The sequence below is a fragment of the Lissotriton vulgaris genome, chromosome 3_1 (genome assembly GCF_964263255.1).
Source record: "Lissotriton vulgaris chromosome 3_1, aLisVul1.2, whole genome shotgun sequence".
NCBI lineage: Eukaryota > Metazoa > Chordata > Amphibia > Caudata > Salamandridae > Lissotriton > Lissotriton vulgaris.
Window position 1 is genome coordinate 2,051,305,071 of NC_141689.1, and position 15,299 is coordinate 2,051,320,369.

General features: G+C 46.2%; 1 pseudogene; it reads left to right on the forward strand.

The window, feature by feature from the left end:
• The first annotated feature begins 415 nt into the window (after positions 1-415).
• LOC147728791 (uncharacterized) lies at positions 416-1,866 on the forward strand (annotated as a pseudogene).
• The last annotated feature ends 13,433 nt before the right edge of the window (positions 1,867-15,299 follow it).

Consider the following 15,299-nt stretch of genomic DNA (forward strand, 5'->3'; position numbering starts at 1 on the left):
CATACCAAGGTGTATTATATAGTTTACCCTAATGGCGGCCCTACTATACACTAAGGACTTATAGGTAGGTTTAATACCCCTACCCTATCCTCTACTAGGGAATTATAGTGTAGGTCATGCCAAATGTAAGTGCACCCTTTCATATAGTTTACCCTATTGCAGGCCCTATTGCATACTAATGCATGTGTGTTTTCACTTGGGCTTTTAACTTAAGACTGGGCCTGGTTACACAGAGCCTTTAAGGCTTATTGGGCTTCATAGAAGTCCTTCTATTCCACTATGGCCAGGATTGGTGAGGGGCATTCCAGTTTGTGAGAGGAACGCCTGATATGTTTTAGTTTCTTCATTGAATACAGTATGAATATACAAGCAAGTGTGTTCGGTATTTTACAGAGTACTTTACGGGAAAAGCGCAATGTCTGATTATGAGTCAGTCGAAGGTGCTGTAGAGGAATTCTTCACATCGGAGAGCAAGCAATATTCGGATGAAACCTCAACATCGCAGGCAAACTTCATGCAAGAGCCACCCAAGAAACAAGCAAAAAAGTGCTTTGTGAAGTACAGGCCAGAATGGGAACTTTCACACCGCAACATCCACAAGGTGTCAGAAGATGTGTTCAAGGCCAGGTGCAACCTCTGCAATAAAGACATTTTCCCATTGCCCATGGAGGAGAGCGGGATATCAAAACACATGAGGTAGGAGCACAGCATAAGAAAAATGCCTCCGGCAGGGCGAAGATGGCCACAATTTCATCTTACCTGCAACCAAGCTTCCAGCTAGAAGTATGCAAAGTAAGTCATTGCTTACTTCATCACAATGTGACCTAGGTTTTATGTAATTCTTGTACACTCTTCTTGCTTTGTCACACTCTAAGACTCCGAAACTGAAGTGGCGAGCCATCTAACAATTTTCAGTTACTTTCTTTAAATGTGCAGCAGTGTTTACCAAGTCAGGTTGCCTTTCCCGCACTTTTCGCACTTAGTTTATGTTCAGCACATCATAATTGCTTTTGGGTTACCAGCTGACACGTTAGTTTAAATTTGCAGTTCTAAGCGCCATTGTGGCCACTGTTTTCTTCACCAATGGAGATTTTCTTTGCGTATTTAGACCTTTGTGTATTCTTTTTTACATTTTAGGTCACAGCTGCAGAAGTGACTCCGGTGTACTATGCGGTGAAGCATCACATATCCTACCGCTCCCTGGATTGTGGCATCAAGCTAAGCAAAGTCCTGTATCCCGACTCGCCCATTACGATGAAAGCATCCTGTGTCCACACAAAGGCATCAAGCATCACTGTGCATGTGCTTGCACCTCTATCGTTGCAGCAAGCACAAGAAGACTTAAAAGATGGGTATTTTTCTGTTTGCAGTGATACCTCAAACAAAGGTAACATTAAACTCTACCCACTTTTGTTGCAGCACTTTAATTTCTCCTCCGGTGTGGCCTACACTCTGCTGGATTTCTACGAGGATGCAGCAGAGACTGCTCCAGCTTTTGCACAGCAGATCACAGCCAGATTACTTGACCATGGTTTGAAAATGGAACAGGTCGCGGCATACTGTGGGGACAACGCAAGTGTCAACTATGGACGCCATCATTCTGTGTTCCAGCTCTTGAAAGGAGCAAATGGAGACATTCTGCCTGCAAACTGTTCTCCCCATATCTTGCATAATGGTGCTAAACATGCTATTAATGGACTTTCAATTGATGTAGAATCCTTTGTTCTAAAAGTCTACAGCCATTTCTCTTCCGCAAAGCGGACAGCGAAGTTGAAAGAGTTTTTCGCTTTTGTGGACCTAGAGTGGCAGCCTTTGTTTGGGCCTGTCCCAACACGGTGGCTCAAGTTGTTCCCAGGCATTGCGTGACTTTTGAAGTGCTGGGCAGCACTAAAATTTTATTTCCTTTCCCATGGGCCAGAAAAAACACCCAGAGCTATAATACTCCCTTTCTCCAGACTGCCAATGAAGGAGGTCTACCAGTTTGGTAGACCTCCTTCATTGGCAGTCTGGCGAAAGGGAGTAGACTGGTGTGTGCGCCTGGAGAAGCTTATTTACAAAGCAAGGGGCTGCCCTCAAAACTGTTAGATATGAGATGGGTGTTGAGCATACCATGTACTACTAATGTAATATTTCTGTTGTTTACTGCCGTTGATACTCTCTTCAATGATCCGACACGAGCTGAGATGTTGGTACTTGGTTATTGATGGATGCTCCTATTAACTTCAACAAAAAAAATTGGTTATTTAAAAAAAAAAAAAAAAGGAAAAGGAAAGCCATCTAATAAGAAAGCGGCAAATGTAAGTGACAATGAGGCCAACCAATGGAAATCAATGAGTGGGCTTTAAGTCCATAGTTAGTTTCTGGTGTGGTCTGCAAGAGGATTTCACCTACAGACAGCAAAAAGCTTTCTGGTAGGTGAGGCCTATGATTTTTTCACTCTGGAGAATTTTACAACCCAAGTGACATAAATTGTCCTGCTTCGTGTTGTAAACAATCAGTTTTGCAGAAAACAATTCAAGACCGTGAACCTCGCTCTCACCAAAGTGGCTGGTACAAAATGTTTTGTTTGAATAAGTGTGTGTTTTGCAGACCTTTCATCACGCAGGTACAGGTACTGTAGTTTCACTCGCAACTGCGGTTAGGGCCGTGTAATGGTCTTAACTCCATGGTCACACTTCTGGACACATTGTCTATGGTCCCATAAATCCCGGGCTTTCAGCCAGAAGCACTGTAGTGTGAAAACGTAATGTGTCATGTCAGAGCAATCTCGCTGCTGCTGGCTGACAAGAAACCGGATTTGCCGACGGTTACCTGTGTGACATGATGGAGTCAGATGGCAACTGTTGTGCCTATCATCTTAATGTTTTCCCTGTTTGGAGTGTTATGCCAGCATGCATTCCATGTTCTCTCTTACCTGTATGGTTCCATATTCTCCATTCTGATCCTGGCGGTTGCTGAGGCAGGATGGTGAATACTTGTACTGCTTTACCTGTTGAATAAACTCACCTTTACCAACTCCTGGATCTCGACTTCTTCACTTCATTTTGGCGACGCTCCGGTCTACCACGTCTTTGAGGAGTTCCTGGTGTTCCTGGAGAGCAGTTTTCCTACACTGTGCTCCTCTCTTCTGGTTGGCGCTTCCTGTGGACTCTCGCTTGGCGCTGTTCCCTCACGGCGCTTTCCGCTCCTGTGCTCCTGAAAAGCGGCAACCCGAGGTACTGTCTCTTTCTTTTTGGGTTGTTTGGGCCGTTCTCCGCGTCCCTGTGCGCTCGAGCACACAGCGCAAGACAGCGCGAGGCATTTCAACGTTCTCAAGCGCCATTTCTCCGTGCTAGCGCGAGAACTCACCTTCGTGTCTCTCAGTTGCTAGGAGACGCTACTTGTGTATGACGCTCTATGCGCGCTGACGTCATCGCGCACTGCGTCTGGCGGCCATTTTAAGAGCTTTTGCCAACCACGCATAAAACTCATTCATTTACATTGCCGTTTTGCCAACCACGTTCAATTTCAACCGGCAAAACAACTTTTTCTCTATTAAACACTGCTTTACTACAGTTTGCCTAATCCAATACAAGCAAGATACTTTACATTACGTTTCTCTTCACCTGCCTCAGCTTTAATCCGCGAAATTTTAAAATTATAAACTTGCAAAAATACAAATTACATGGCTACCACTGCCAACCATACAATTTCTCCACCACCGGCTTTTCTTATTGAAGGGGAGATTCCCACCACGGAATGGGAAGAATGGCTAGGATTCTTCGAAAATTATCTTGAGGCCATAGATGGCCTTAGATTTCCTGCGACAAGGAAGAAAGCTATATTATTGAATTCCTTAGGCAAAGCAGGACAACATGTTTTCAAATTTCTACCAGAACTCTTAAATGATGATGGTGAGCCTATTGATAACCCCTACAATGAGGCAAAATTGAGATTAGAAAAATACTTTGGAAAGCAGATTAATATCGTTATGCAAAGGCACAAATTCTATACTGTTCCGCAAAAAGGCAAAGAAACGGTTGATCAAATGGTTGCTCGCTTACGAGAATTATCCCTGAAATGTGACTTTGGAGCTATGGCAGATCAGATGATTCGTGATCAACTGATAGTACAATGCAAAAACAAGCGCATGCAGCAAAAACTATGGGCAGCTAAAAACCCTACATTACTGGAAGCCATCACAATCGCAAAAGTCGTCGAGGAATCTGACAAATGCATGGACGAGATGCGTCTTCTTGAGTTAAAGAAAGAAGAGACTGTCAACGTTGTCTCCAAAGTTGATAAAGAACCACCTTCTAATGTTGATAAATTTAACACTAAACCTAAAACTTTTCTTCCCAAGTCTAGGTCTGCTTACAATAATCCTGGTGGGAAGGTGAAATTTGTGGGATGTTTTCGTTGTGGGGATATGTCTCATGCTGCTGATTTTCAAGGTTGTTTTGCCCGAGACAAAAACTGCCGTAAGTGTGGTAAGCGGGGTCACATCAGCAAAGTGTGCAAATCTCCTGCATTTAATAGAGTTAGTTTTGTTGAAGATGATGCTTCTTCTCAAGAAATGTTCTTATGTGTGGATGACGATACTGATGTTGACAATGCTCATTTTGTCTTGCAGAAGCCAACAGCTTCTTTTGTTCTCAACGATGTTTCAGTTACCCTTATGGTTGATCCAGGCTCGATGTTTTCCATTATACCTTATAGTATGTATAAGGAACATTGGCCATCTGTACCACTTCTACACAGTGATTTCATGCCGAAAGGTTATACAGGGAAGGTAATTAAATTGAAGGGAGTCATGGATACTTCTTTTCAATTTAAAGGCAGATCTGCTTCTGGCAAGGTTTTCATTTCCGAGGAAGGTCCAGCAATCCTTGGGTGGTTACAACAGTATGACTTACATATTATTCTTGACCCAAGATCTGCTGATGTTGTACTTGCAGTTGATGATTTTTACAATGTTGAAAATGTCCTTTCTAAATTCTCTGATGTTTTCCGTCCTACATTGGGCAAGTTGAAGGGTTACTTACACGAAATCAAGGTTAAGGAAAATGCTTCCCCAGTTAGACATGCTTTAAGAAGAATTCCCATTGCTGTTAGGAAGGAGGTAAAGGAAATGCTTGACGACATGCAAAAGCAAGACATAATTGAACCGGTGGAAGCTTCTGAGTGGCTTTCGCCAGTTGTGGTCACACAGAAAAAAGACGGTAAGCTCCGTTTTTGTGTTGACCTTCGTTCTCTTAACCAGAACATTATTGTCGACAAATTTCCTTTGCCTAACATTTCTGAAATGGTCTTACTAATGGACAAGGTCAAATTCTTTAGTAAACTGGACCTACGGTCCGCCTACCATCAAGTTGTATTACACCCTGACTCCAAAAAGTTTACTGCCTTTGTTACCATTGAAGGGGTGTTTCAATTTAAAAGGTTGCCTTTTGGCCTTGCCTCTGCGGCAAGCGTTTTTCAACGCATGATGCATTCTCTTTTCAAAGACTTAAAGCATATCCACTTCTTCCAAGATGACATCTTGATTACTGGTATAGATGAGCCTGAGCACAATGCTAATTTATCAAAAGTTTTACAAATTCTTTCAACTGCTGGTCTTACTTTGAGAAAAGACAAATGTCAATTTTTGTTAACTGAAATCGACTATTTGGGGTACACTATTTCTCAGAATGGTATTAAGCCAAAGGAAGATCTCCTAAAAGCCATCAGATGTGCTCCCACTCCTACTGACAAAGACCAACTCAAATCGTTTCTTGGTTTAGTGGAGTACTACTCCAAATTTGTCCCTAGTTTCTCACATAAGACTGAACCGTTACGAATGTTACTTAGGAAGGGTGTGCACTTCGAGTGGGGAACTTTACAGTCGCAAGCTTTTGAATTGGTTAAAAGTGACATCATTAATGCTGGCATTTTGACAACCTTTGAACCCGGTAGGGATACTTACGTTACAGTTGATGCAAGTGCATACGGTATTGGCGCGGTGTTGTCTCAAAGGTCTGGAGGAAGTGAGAAAACTGTGGCGTTTGCTTCTCGCTGCCTCAATTCCTCTGAGCGCAATTACGCTGTCATCGAGCGTGAGGCTCTAGCTGCGGTTTGGGGCGTTTCGCACTTTCGTACCTACCTATGGGGTATGGTATTCTGTCTTAGAACTGACCACAAACCCCTTCTCAAAATCCTGTCACCGGGCGGAGCCTATAATGGTTCTCCCCGCCTAATGAAGTTTGCTGCCAAGTTACAAGACTACACTTATAGATTAGAGCATATTTCTGGTTGGAGGAATACACAAGCGGATTGCTTGTCACGTCTCCCTGTTGTTTCAGAGGATGTTGGTGAGGATTTGGAGGATGAGAGTGTTTGTTTAATTGCTGCCTTTGAGGATGCTTGTTCTTCTGAATTCCATTCTATCTCTAGAGAAGAGTGGCATCAGGCCGTCCTAGAGGATGCTGATTTTGCTGAGTTGGTTGATGCTATACGCTTTGGATGGAGAAGGGAAGGGAATGTTAAACCTTCTCTGCGTTCTTTTGTCAAACTACAAGAAGAGCTGAGCTTGGGTGCTTCTGATGATCTGGTGTTACGTGGTGAGAGGTTTGTCCCGCCATCCTCTCTTAGGAGGAAAATCTTTTGTTTAGCGCATGAGGGACATCTCGGGCAAAACATGACCCTTAAAAGGGTTAAAAAAGACTTTTGGTGGCCTGGGGTTGACGACGATGTACGTAGGTGGGTTGAATCTTGTCTTCTGTGTAAGGAGAGTGAAAAGAGATTGAAGATCTCCTCTCCTCCGCAGGGCTCTATTGTCAGCTCTTGTGTTTTGCCTTGGGATAAATTATGTTTGGATTTCATTGGTCCCATGGACTCCTTGCCCGCTGATTGTAGGTTTGCTCTAGTTCTTGTTGATGTATCCTCTAGATGGTTGTGTGTTGAGTTTATGAGGAATATCACCACAGATGCTGTCATAAAACAGTTGAGATCTCTTTTCCTTAAGGAGAGCTTTCCGAAAATCCTAGTTACTGATAATGGCACCCAACTCACTTCGACCTCTATGCATTCTTTCCTAATCAATCATGGTATTCAACACGTTTGCACTTCCCTTTACAATCCCCAGGGGAATGGATTGGTGGAACGTATGAACCGTTTGATTAAGGGTACTATACAGTTGTCTGTACAAGGACAGAAGGATGTACGCAGGGCGGTAGAAGATATGGTGTGGTCTTACAATACCACAGCCCATGGAGTGACTGATTTGGTTCCGTTTGAGTGCATGCGTGGGAGGACTCCCAGAACTAAGCTGGTCCCGCAGTGGCTGTGGGAAGGTAATGTTGCTTCTAAGGTGGTTCCTGGGAAGGTGGGTAGAGTTGAAGTGGGCGACTTGGTTAAAATCAAGTTAGGACGTAGGGAGTTTGGCATGAATAAGTTTTCTGATCCCGTGAGGGTCAAGGAAGTACACAAATGGCATGTTGTGCTAGAGAATGGGCAAAATTGGAATTTTCGCAGGATTGCCTTGTACGCCAAGAAGCAGGTTCCTGATGAGAAAGCGGTTGAGCAATCATCCAGAGATGTGTCCTTGAAGGGTGATCCTCTCCTCAGGGATTCTCAAGTTGCTTCAGGTCCTTCTCAGGGCACATGTCACTTCCCAGACTCTCTCCCTGTTACTCCCACCTGTTCCAAGGAGTTTCTTTCTGCTCCTCGGTCTGCACGAGGAGTGTCCTCTAGTTTGAGTCGCACCTCCCATGGAAGGACTCTTCGAGTTCCTAAGAAATTTGATGAATTTGTCAGATATTGATTTTTCTCTTTTTATTTCACTGTTTTTTTTTCTTGTTTTTTTTTTTTGTTGTTTTTTTTTTTGTTTCCTTTAAGGGGAGGAGATATGTTGTGCCTATCATCTTAATGTTTTCCCTGTTTGGAGTGTTATGCCAGCATGCATTCCATGTTCTCTCTTACCTGTATGGTTCCATATTCTCCATTCTGATCCTGGCGGTTGCTGAGGCAGGATGGTGAATACTTGTACTGCTTTACCTGTTGAATAAACTCACCTTTACCAACTCCTGGATCTCGACTTCTTCACTTCAGCAACCGAACCAGAAACTCTAAAACACCTCTCTGGAATTCTGATTATGACCACACGGCCAACATTTTGCCCTTTAACGAGCAATATATTTGTTTCTAAGTCCGCTTTGTTCGAGCTCTTGCATATAGGCCTATTCAACCACTGTTTATGTAGAATGTTCTGTCTGCACGCCGCTTTGCCCTGAGACACTTGTACTTAGACAAGGCTGATGTTACACACGTGCGCCTGGGCAGGGGTGTTTAGGACGCGCGACGAGCTTGTGTTGAGGCGGGGCTTGTGATTACACACATGTGCTGTTAGCTATCTGGAGTAAGACCTCGGCCTATTGCATGTTTCCAAAGCAGGCGACTGCACGAGGATGCCGGTCTGTTTCCTCGCTTCCTCAGAGCACCTACTTTCGGTAAGTATTTACAATTATCAGCACAAAAATGCTGGTCTATGTGTTAAATTCGGGCTAAGTGGCCTATAGTGAGTGGTGAAAGAGCTCGCAAGTTTCTAATTTCTAGAATGAGTAGCTCATTCACTGCAGGGTTTGTGGTTTTTTTTGCATTGTGGGACTTGTAGTCCATTGCACAGACTGGCTAAAAGTCCCCGAATAGAAATAAATAGTCCATTGCATTGTTATGACTAAAAGTAACAGAATACGAAGAACAATCCATAAACTGGAAAAGCCACCCAGGCATGGAACTGGGAATCCTGAAAGACCCGCAACCAAGACCAGACTTCCAATTCCAGGACTGTGGTATTCCTTCCCAGACCCCGCCCCCCCCCCTCCCCCGACCCACCCCCTCCCCCCTAGATTTAAGGCTATCGGTTTGCTTTCAGAGCAGCATTGGCTGCCAGGGTCCAGTCGCGATTAGTCACCGCCTTCTGAACGGAGGGGCTGGACTAGGGGGCAGTGTCCGCTTCTTTCGTTTCTCGCCTGTGGACGCGCTATTCTAAACGGCATTGAGCGCATCTGAATTCAACGAGGGGGCATCCAATGGGCCCACATGACCTTCTATTTATGGAACTATATTGCAATTGCACGCAAAGAATGATATAACAGAGACGGTCCCAATCGTTATTAACTATTTAAAACAGCACGCCAAAGATAAAGAATACAAAAGGAAAATAACATTTATATTCAAGTCTCAAATGCTTACAGTGAGAGAAAATTAAGATTAGGGTGATATGCGGGGGTAAAGGTTGGTCTGCCTGTACGCGATCCTTTCAATGGGCAGTTAAATTTCAGGAAGGTCGACTAAATGTTGTACTTTGAATGAAATGCATTTTGTTTGTTGAAGAGGGGTCTCTTACAAAGCCTGATTGCTCGTTTATTTCTTCCAGCTACATTCTAAAATTTAGTGTATTTATTTTGGGCAGGAGGATAATATAAGTATAATTTGGGTTATGGAGAAAGGGAGAAATTGGTGTTTGAAAAGAGGACTCCTGAGTCATAGTTGAAAGGCACCTCTGAGTTATTGATGTGGCAAAAATAGAATAGACATCTAGACACAATGTAGCTGTTGGACTTGGCACTTTTTTGCAGGTTCATCCAGAACTTTTTGCCTTCCTCCTATATTTTTTCTGACCTGTTGGTTTTATGACTCTAGGCACTTTACTTCTGCTGATCAGTGCTAAAGTGAATGTGCTCTCTCTTGTAAACATGAAAAGATTGGTCTACGTCTGTTTGGCATATTTAATTTACCTCTAAGTCCCTTGTACAGTGGTATCCCATATAATCAGTGCCTGTAAATTAGATGCTACTAGTGGGCTTGCAGCGCTGCTTGCGCCACACACTGAAGTAGCCTTTCAAACCTGTCTAGGCCTCTGCAAGGCAATCCTGCGTGTGCAGTTTACTGCCGCAGTGACGTGGCATGTAAAGTGGTTGCAATGTCGAAACTCCCCTTTTACTACATATAAGTCACCCCTAAGGTAGGCCCCCACTAGCTCTAGCCACCAGCAGGGTGCTATGTAGGTAAAAGATAGGACACATACCTTAATTGTGTTACATGTCCTGGCAGTGACAAACAGCCTATTTAGTCTCACTGCAGTGAGGCTGCCCTTTCATAGGTTTTCTTTGGGAATTCCCTGATATGTACTTCAGTGGTAATTTCTAATATGAAAGGGGTAGCGAGGCCATAATTGGTATTCTTGAAATATTAATCATAAATCCTGTTTACTGGTAAAAGCGGAGTTGTTATTAGTATTTTAGCAATGCCACTTTTAGAAGTAGGCATTTCTGTGTGCTTATGATTCTTTGTGCCCTGCCTGGTTGTGTTTTCACTGTCTGGTTTTGACTGACAGGAGAAGGGGATGTGCATTCACTCTAGACAGTCACAAGGAGGGTTGAGGTGTGTCCTGCCTTTCCTGGGTGACTCAGCTCTGGTCTGAATAGACCTTGGCTGCATTTAGAGTGGCGGGAGGAGTTGTAGCTGCACCTGAATAGGGCTGTGCCTGACTTTCACAAAGCTGTCTCCGCCCCCCCCCCCTCTCTTCCTCCCCCCCTGTAGTGTGTCTGGAGCCAGGGCTTGGGATTGAATGGTGGTGGTGTGCACTTCTGAAAGATGTTTGCAGTTCCCCCAGAACAAAGACTTTTGGACTATAAGTACAGGGGCTGTGACTCCATCATTTTAGACACTGTGTGGACTTGTAACCAGATACTGCTGGCTCTACATACTGCACCTTGCCAAAAGGAACTGTTATGCTGTCAGGAGGAACCGCCATTGAACTGCCTTTTCTGTTGTGCTGACCTGTGCCCTGCTGGGCTACAAGGACAGCCTGCTTCCCTATAAGGACTCTGTGTGCTGGCCTCTTGCATCCGTTCCTGCTCAGTGCCCCCAGTGATTTTCCAGTGCTTTGTGACTTTCCCTGTGTGATTTGAAACAGCTTGTGGTGAGCTCTGTGTTCTTCACCCTGTTATTTTGAAGCGCGTGTGGAGTGCTGTTCAGGGTCGGTAGAGCGCTTTTCTCTTAAGTGACCTTGCAAGGAGGTAGGCACGTGGTGAGTACTTAGAGTTTTTGAGCCCGAGAGGTTTGCTGAATGTGGTTGCTCGCCAGCTGAGCGAGGATCGCAGGAGCACTAAGTGTTGCCTACAACCGACACCCAAACCACAGAGGTCAGAGAGGCGGCCAGAGGAGGAAACGCAGCTCATTGCGGGCCCACCCTGAGCGAAATGCCGCATCAAGTGCCCCCAGTGCCTCTTCAGCGAGGCCGCGCTGCAAGTTGCCAGTTTGTCCCGACCTAAGGGAGCCCATGTTTGTTCCCTTTCCCCTGGGAAGCATTGGGGTGCTTCTTTGTCACCTGAGTGGGTCGGAATACCCAACGGTGGTCCCGCTCGCCCCTTTTTCAGTTTTGCCCACCTCTCTGTGCTCGCTGCACAAGCAGGTAAGTGGCCCGGCAGCCGCCCCTTCTATTCCCTGACAAGCGTGGAACCCAGTGATGTCTCTAGCACTGTTCATGCCCCCACCATGTTGGTGCCTACCTTTGTGGGGGGTGGGGCACTTGGTTGCTGTGGTGGAGGCAGCACCGGATCTTGAGACTAAGGACTGGGTGAGACCTAGACAGAGGCCCCTCTTTCCTGAATTGGAAGGAATCCCTAGGAATTACTGCATTCCCTGTTGTAGGTGGGCGGGTGGCCAGGAAGCCTACTGGAAGGGAACAGAGTACCGGATAGCCCATAATCGGAGTGCAGGAGCTGCTCTTGCAGTTTTGTTGTTATGCATGGTAAGGGAGATATGCAGGGAGACATTCTTATGTGTTATGCCTCACTCTAACGGCTTCATATTCCTGACTCGTGTGATGTGTGTTGTTTATGCCTTACAATGTCAGAATACCAAGGATTATTCCAGGATGTTGCCTTCATGTAAACAGTGATATTTTTCTGATGAGTGCATTGGATTGCACTACCTTGTAATGTTATTACAATTGGCATGTGGCAAACAGTGATTTTATGGTCTAGGTGACCTCATTACAAGTACATAGTGGCACAGCCATTTATTTGATTGTGGTCTAATGTGTTCTGTATAATACAAAGGACATTTTTATTTTAGCTTGTCTGGAGTCTTTGTGGTGTGCCTAGTGTTCCACTGGTGTGTGTGCATGTTGCGCAAATGCTTTACACATTGCCTCTGGGATAAGCCTGACTGCTCTGCCAAGCTACTAAGGGGGTGAGCAGGGGTGATCTTGAATGTGTACCTCGCTTTCTCTGACTTGAGTGGTAGGTTCTGCCTGGTTTAGGGGCATACCCTGGCCAACAAGAAACCCAATTTCTAACAGTAGTGCAAACAGGATAGAACCGTAAATGGTGCTTATCCAGTATTATGGGTGTCTTTCATAGTTTGACATGCCTGAATCATTCCCCGTCATCGAGATGGGAGTCCCCGGTAAATAGAAAAGTAATGTCCTACAGACATGCATAGAGAAAAGTAGGCTTAAGGGCCTTGCCTTAGTAGCCTACCTATGTCCTTTTATTTAAAGGACCAAACTCTAGAAGGTAGCCAACTCTAGAAGGTAGCCAATCAGCTACCACCTCCCACTAGAACCTTCCTGCCAGGAGCCTCAGTCTCTCATATTTTCTACCGCACGTTGTGCTAGGGAGTCTCTACCTGAGTTCTCCTCAGGATTTCAAGATTTATTTATTTTCCTCACAGAAATTGAATATTTTCTTCTACAAACAACAATGTCTACTCAGCAGAAGAAAGGGCTTTTCAGAGCCTGTTCATCCTGCGGTAAGAAAAGACTGCACGTCGATGACAAGCATGAAAATTGCCTCTACTGCCTTTACCCTGACCATTCGGTGAAAGAATGTAGAACATTTTCTACAAAGACACTTAAAGACAGGGAAGGAAGACTGCTACTCTGGTTAAGCAGACTTAAAAACAGAGATGATGCAGTATCTTCAGAGAAAGGAGAAATGGCTTCAGTGTCATCCAAGCTGTCCTTGAAGAGGCCAAGGGTGAGTTCCCCTGGCCCTACGGACGTTCCTCCTAAAAAGACTGCCACTAAGTCTTCTGAGGTAAAATCTGTCACTTCTGAAAAGGAAGTTACCACCTTCAGAAAGCCATCTCATTCATCGACGACTAGTTCGTCGACACTTTCTTCACTAACGACAACCTATGTGTGGAGAAGCAGTTGTCCCTACCTCGTCGGGATGGCGTTCCGGACAGGGGTCCCTCCCCCCAACAACGGGACGTACAGCGTCCGTTACCCATCGGACTTCCTCTCTCTCTCTTCGCCCACAGGATCCGACAACAACCTCCCTGACCGAAGGACCGGAAGTGGTCAAACAGGATAGCGGAAGTGAAGCTCCCGTAGGTGACCCGGAACCCAACCCTTCCGGAACCGGAAGCGCGTCCACTGAAGTCCGCCGGGAACAGAGAAAAGCCGTGAGGAAAGAGTCGTTCACCCCAGCAGACTCGTGGCAGGAGACAGCGATCAGCGTGGAACCCCCGACGGAGAGCGGAGAGAAGAAGGAGAGCGGAGAGAAGAAGGAGAGCGGAGAGAAAGAGAGCGGAGAACGAGGAAGAGGACCTGTGGTCGGAGGACTGGTGGCGGCCTCCGGAGGTGGCTGGAGAGCGGCCGCAACTTGGATGAGAGTTGCGGCGGGGCACGTGAGTACTCTCTATCCTTTCTCCGTGTTCCCTGGTGTAAATAGTGTAAATAACTGTCAGCATTGTATGGAGACCCTCACGAGCACCTCGCACTAGCCATAGAAATAGTGAAGTAGCACGGGCACTGTTTATACTCCGGCGCACTAATCCCTCACACAATCAACCACCCTCTACCCCTTCCCTTCTCTTACTCCTCTTGTCCCCTCCTACCCAACCGGCCCTTCCCCACGTTCGTTTTCCGGTCCCTTCACTCCCCGGTGCAGGTGGAAGTACTCGGTAGTCCTTGCTGGACTGGACTAACCCCTGTATTCTCTCTCCCTTGTATATCTCCGAGGAGCACCAGCACCCGACATTTATCCAGACGACAACAGCCCAGCAGAGGACTACATCCACGGCGTTTACCCTTCATCTGAACCCACCCGGCTCTGCACTTCCCTCCAGAAATCCTTCCGATACCTCTGTCGAACAAGACTTTGTGTACTTTACTGTACAATAAATCCTTAACCATAGCTCACTACATCCGGCCTCCCAGCCTGTTATTCCGGTCCGCCCAACCCACAACTCCACAGGTGGTGTCATAAGTGGGATCCACCGGAAGTATGGAGGCCGCAGTCCAACACCTCGCGGAGAGCCAGGAGCAGCTTGGAAAAATGATGGAACGCTTTCTTAAAACTGCAGAAGATGATAGAGGACAACTTCATGACGTCCTAAAGGGACAGGGGACCGCACAGGACCAAGCCCTCGAGAAACTAACCACCGTCATGGGGCAACAAAGACCCGTAACTTCCTTGCCCTCAGTGGTCTTGCAAAAGTAAGTGTCGGGTGAAGATCCCGACTATTTCTTCACTAATTTCGAGCGCCTAGCCCAGGCTGCGGCTTGGCCTGCCGACCGATGGGGCCACTATCTGGGTCCCCTGTTGACTGGTGAACTGCAGGCAGCCTATCAGCAGGCCAATATACAGTGCCAGACTCCCTACAATGACCTTAAAACCTGCATTTTGGAGAGACTGGGGATTGACGACGAAACATACAGGGTTCATCTGAGGCAGGCCAAAGAAGGACCCCAGGAAACGCCACAGGCTCTCTCGTTCCGTTTACAGGACTTGGCGAATAGGTGGCTGAAACCGGCCACCGCCACCAAGGAAGACATCCTGTCAAAAATATACTTGGAGCAGTATCTAGCGTCCCTACATCCGGCCACCCAAAAGTAGCTGTGCCTACAGTAGAGCCCAAGAGTCCCAACGGATCAAAGAGGAACCACATCCGCGTGTCCCACATGGCAGCCATTCCCGTCTCCAAAGACCACCTCCCGGGGTCAGAAGACCGGATCCGGTCCCCTTGTTACCCTACCCAGTTATGCCTCGACCCAACCCGCCTGGGCCTCAGTGTTATCACTGCGGAGGGTATGGTCACATAGCTCGTGTGGGTCCTCAAAAGGAAGAGCCCATGGACATAGGAATGTTCATCCATGGGAAACCGACAGGGAATTCCGCGCAACCCAGCAAGAGGATCCGGTTTTGCAGGAAGCCTGGAATCGTGCCCTGGACAATGAGGACCCACTGAAAGTAGGTCCTTACTTTTTTCGAAAGAATGGACTCCTCTACAGAAAAGGGGGGCCACAGCTCCCACCCCAGCTAGTT